Source organism: Lathyrus oleraceus, chromosome 5, assembly GCF_024323335.1.
Source record: "Lathyrus oleraceus cultivar Zhongwan6 chromosome 5, CAAS_Psat_ZW6_1.0, whole genome shotgun sequence".
Classification (NCBI taxonomy): domain Eukaryota; kingdom Viridiplantae; phylum Streptophyta; class Magnoliopsida; order Fabales; family Fabaceae; genus Lathyrus; species Lathyrus oleraceus.
The window spans coordinates 369,995,203-369,999,924 of NC_066583.1; the positions used below are offsets into that span (position 1 = coordinate 369,995,203).

Consider the following 4,722-nt stretch of genomic DNA (forward strand, 5'->3'; position numbering starts at 1 on the left):
TTAGAAAATGGAAGTGCCAAAGCAGGAACAGAAAGTTACAATGTCCTGAAAGGATTGAAGTAAATTATTATTATAACAGAAGATTAAGCTATTGAGAATGAAAGGATTGCAGTATTTAGAGATTTCATATACAATTATTGATAAAGAACAGCAAACTAAACCTATAAGGTTTCTTATTGAGGAACAAAAGTCCCAAAGTGATTCAGTAAAAGTCTTTGTAGAGAATCTAAATTGCCATTGCATTTGAAGTTGAAGCACAACACCTACCGAATCACAGAAAATCATCACTATCTCCTTGAGGTTGGAATAACATTTCCATCAGTGTTAGTGATTTCTACAGTGGGCACATGCTCCATAATCCAAATCCAATCTTTAGTAGAAATCCGCTCTTTAAATCCAACTCCCATTCTCGAAATATATAGAACTTCAAGCTTCTCTATGTGTTGGATGCCAATAGGTATATTCTTCAGTGTAGGGAGGCTGTATAACTGAAGTTTTTTCAGAGACCAGAGTGCTCCTTTGTCGATAAAAATCTCTCTCAATTTATTTAAAAACTCAACATACAGTTCCTTTAGTTTTGGAAACCATCCATCTTCAAAATGCAAACATAAACCTTCATAAGCATTATCAGCTAGAGTGAGGGACAGCAAGTGCTGCAAACTTTTTAGTGATTGTATTGGATCTTTAGTTAAATAGGACACCCCAACCTCAACGCAACAAGATTTTGAAGCTCTGGAATCCATTCTGGCAACTTGTCTAACCTCCCAACAAGTGAAAGTTTTCGAAGCATAGTTGGTGCAGAAATCAAATCCAAGTCAATGGATTTATTACCTTTAAAACTGTATAAAACATTTAATTTCTCCAAGTGTTGCATTTCATTGATTGAAGAAGACAAAATGCTTCCATCTACCTCATGAATATTAACCAACCCCAAATCCCTCATCTGTTTCAGCTTTCCTAACTCTTTAATTACTTCTGCAGCTCCATCCATATCTAAATGAACATACCGTAGCATTTGTAGGGATGTCATCTCTCCAATACCTTTCTTTAAATTAATTAAAGATATTCGATAGCTGATAAGATGTCTTAGCTTTCTAAGCTTGCAAATCTCCTTTGGCAACTTAATGAATGCTTGTCTTGCATCTAAGGTCTCTAGGTTTTGGAGCATGCCAATGGATTTTGGGATTTTACCATCTCTAATATAATTGAAACTTAAATACTTCAAATGGATTAGACTTCCAACCCCATTAGGAACACGGAATATTGTAGCCCGTTCATAATCAAGAACCTTCAACAATCTGAATGTTGCATGGCTTCTCCCAAAATAAGAGAAAGGAGATAATGCATAATTTGAAAAAATAATTAATGACCGAACATGCGACCTTTCAATATGCAAAATTACATCATAACTGGTCGCTGTTACTGATAAGCGTCGAATTATTCCACTTAAGCTTGATTGTCCATCATCACTAATATGCTTGCAAAAATTTAAATCCTCAATTTTTTCAAGGATCATATCGCGTATTAGATCATGAACATGAAAACGTTTAACCTTACCATCAATTCTTAGCGAGGATACTTGCACCAAGCTTCTATGGATCAGCTCCGTTAAATATCCTTCTGCTACTTCTTCCAAAGTCTTTCCCTTTTCCTCCTTCACAAACCCTTCGGCTACCAACTGTCGGACCATTATCTTTGGTCTAACATCCACCATAGTCAAATCTGAATACCTTCTTATTGAACAACTCCAAAGATTGTTCTTTAGTTAAAGGTTGCAATTCAAGCACTTCAATTAAAGAAGATCTTTTACAAGACACCACAACATCTAGGTTCCTTGTTGTCATCAATATCTTACTACCATTTTTATTATCAATTAATGCAAATTCAATATCATCCCAAAAATGTACATTCCAAACATCATCAAACAGGATAACATACCTCTTTTGCTGCAAGTACTTTCTCACTTCTTCCGTCAATGACCCTCGATTCATTTGAGAAAAATCCCTAGAAGCATTGTTCCTCAACTTTATCAGAATGTCCCTCAGCAACTCTTCAACATTATATGATTGCGAGACTGTGATCCATACACGACAATTGAAATGTCTGATGACTTCCTTGTTGTCAAAAACTTTCTTAGCAAGAGTGGTTTTTCCTTGCCCTCTCATTCCTACCACGGAAAATACTGTTCGCTCATCTCTTCCATTTATCATCCAATCAATCAATCTTTTCCTTGGAACTTCAAAGCCCACAACTTCAGATTCTTCAATGTAAAGAGCAGCCACTCGAGGGTCGAACCATTTGGAATTTTGGCTTTCTCTAGAACTGCTTGATCTTTGTTCTAAACAACGTTGGAAGGCATATATTTCACTTCTTTCCTTGATCCCACAAATATATGACTTAACATCTTGAATTTCAGACGCTATTCCCTTGATCCCACAAATATATGACTTAACATCTTGAATTTCAGACGCTATTCGATGGCGAGGGATCATAGTCTTGAGCTTATAGATTAAAGCTACACATCCAGTATCATGAGCCTGCTGTGCCACCTGGATCAAATAATCATCAATGATATCTTCAATGCGAAAAGTTGCTTCCCTAACCTGTTTTACCCAAGTTTTGACTCCTTCACTAGTGTTGTCTCCTTCAGTTGTTGCGGCTCTTTTATCAGCATCCTTAAGAAATGCTTGAATGCTCTCGAGTTCATCTTTAATGTCTGCAAACTCCTTATGAATACCTCTCAACAGCTTGGCTTCTTCCCTTAATAATGGAAGTAGTTGGTCAATAACTAAAGACACCGCCATTTCTGCCATTTGAGTTAAGCTTTGATTATTGATGTTTTGTAATGTAAAGACTACACGGTTTTTTTTGCTTGAGACCTTGTTTGCGCAATTTCTATTATTATATAACAAGGGAATAAGATAGCTTCGGAATAAGGTATCTTCTATCATGACGAAAGGAATAAGGCAACTTCTATCATTAAGTAACAAGCTTGTCAGTGTCGCATCTCGAAAAATACGATTCCTCACGATAGTCGCGGAAATATTTATATTCGAACAGAGTCGCCACTGAACTTTATTTATCACAATGAAGGAATAGGAAAATATCGATAAAACCTTTAAAAAAATGGAGTAATGGTCATCGCAACCATATTCGGGTTCGGGAGTCGATTACGCAAGGGGAAGGTATTAGCACCCCTCACGTCCGTTGTACTCAACGGGAACCTTTTAGTCTAATTTGCTATTTGAATGTTAGTTAAATGTTATTTGCTTTCTTCGAGTAATTAGAGTTGATAATAGAGATGGATGAAGACCTCAAGGGAGAAATGGGAGGTTTTTTTATTAGTGTGCTCGCCAAGATCTCGCAATCTCATGTCTACGTATCCTTATGGTGCAATAAGGAAATCAGAGCATTCGTAGTTCGGAGAACTACGTTTTTGTTGGTGTCTTTTAATGAATGACTGTGTAGATCGTGTTCTAAAGACTAAACGCTGGCTTGTCTACTCTCGGCGGAGGCATTGGTTTATGGTGCGCATTAGAAAGGATTAACAATGTTCTTTTGAAAATAATTTTTAAGTTGTTGGTCGCACGGGGGCGAGACATTAATTTGATTTGTTAAGGTGTTTTGAAGAACGACGAAAGATTGAGCAATGTGGTGCACACCAATCATCCAATTCTTTCGAGGAATAATAAGGCGAACGCCTTCTACTCCTTTTTCATTCGATTATTTTGAAAGTTTATTTGTGGATGTTGAATATGCACGGTAGTGAGGCGTACGCCTCTTACTTGCTTATTCAAAGAATAATGAGGCGAGTGTCACTTATTCCCTTATCCAAGTTTATTTAGCGTGTTTTAGTTGGAAGTTGATAACTTGAGCAATATGGCGAGCGCTAATTATTCAAATAATCAAGATATGATGAGGCGAACTCCTCCCATCTTTTATCATCCGAAGTTTAATTTATAAAAGATATATTTTTAGACGTTGTATTTGATTTGCGAAATTAGTTTGAATTTTGAATTGGTGAGTTTTGAAAAGTCGATGATTTGAGAAATGTGGCGTACACCAATTATTCAAATAATCAAGGAATGGCGAGGCGAACGCCTCCCATTCTCTTCATTTGAAGTTTAATTTGTAAAGTTTGTTTTTGTGAAATTGTGTTAGATATAAAAGGTGATTTGAAATTATTCGATTGCGGTTTAATTTGATGACGAAGATTCAAGCAATGTGGCGTACGCCAATTATTCAAATAATCGAAAGATGGTGAGGCGAATGTCTCCCATCCTTATACTATCGGAGATTTAGAATTATATTAATTTGGAAGAATGATTTGAATTTGTATAATTATGGTTTTAAAATAATTTGAATTTGGAAATTACATTTAATTTTGAAAAGTGATTTGAAATTGGTATTTAAGGTTTAATCGGGTGACAAGAACTCGAGCAATATGGCGTACGCCAATTATTTAAGTGCTTGAGAAATAGTGAAGCGAACGCTTCCTATATCCTTTTCAACCCAAGTTTTAGATTATAAAATAAATTTCTTAAAAGCTTTAAAAGAAACGATTTGAATTCGCGTCAATATGAGATTAATCGATAAAGTGAATTAATCGAAGTTACTTAAAAGAAATATTTGATTAAGCACTTAACTAATTTAATTAAGAGTCCACCAATAAAAATAAATTGATTGATTATCATCGTTAAAAAATTGATGAATTTAAACAAT

At 35.5% G+C, this 4,722-nt stretch overlaps 1 pseudogene; it reads right to left on the reverse strand.

The window, feature by feature from the left end:
• Nucleotides 1–287: 287 nt before the first annotated feature.
• On the reverse strand, nt 288–2,852 carry LOC127080771 (disease resistance protein RPM1-like; annotated as a pseudogene).
• Nucleotides 2,853–4,722: the final 1,870 nt, after the last annotated feature.